The following is a 352-nucleotide window of genomic DNA, read 5'->3' as shown; positions in this document are numbered from 1 at the left end:
CTCCCCCCCCCCTTCGTGCCCGCGCTGCCGCATCTGCTGGGTGGTCCCCGCCGTTGCCCGGGGCCGCGCGGGAGCAGGGGACAGTTGGCACCCAAGGGACGGGAGTGTGAGCCCTGCTGAGTCATCACTTTGCTGTTCTCGTTTTTCCATGGTGCTGTTGTGCAGTTTGCTGGAAGCCAGCTAAGAGCCATGACTAATCTGTTCTCAAAACAAGCACAAAGAGAGCGGGAGGTTTGTGCAAGCCTCGCGGGGAAGGGGGGCTGAATCATGGCGCGGGGCTGGGGGAGGCGAGCGGCCGGCAGCAGCCGGGAATGCCCATCCGCGGGGCCGCCCTGCGGCAGCACCTTCCGGG

General features: G+C 66.2%; 1 protein-coding gene across 1 annotated transcript in view; it reads left to right on the top strand.

Moving 5' to 3' along the window:
* The window catches only part of LOC104283143 (probable low-specificity L-threonine aldolase 2), a 17,527-nt gene that overhangs the window by 3,524 nt on the left and 13,651 nt on the right, over window positions 1-352 (top strand). The window lies entirely within an intron of this gene.

The sequence above is a fragment of the Charadrius vociferus genome, unplaced genomic scaffold (genome assembly GCF_000708025.1).
Source record: "Charadrius vociferus isolate BGI_N301 unplaced genomic scaffold, ASM70802v2 scaffold373, whole genome shotgun sequence".
NCBI classification, from domain to species: Eukaryota; Metazoa; Chordata; class Aves; order Charadriiformes; family Charadriidae; genus Charadrius; species Charadrius vociferus.
Note: the sequence above shows the minus strand (reverse complement) of the source record. Positions and strands in the feature narration are given on the sequence as shown.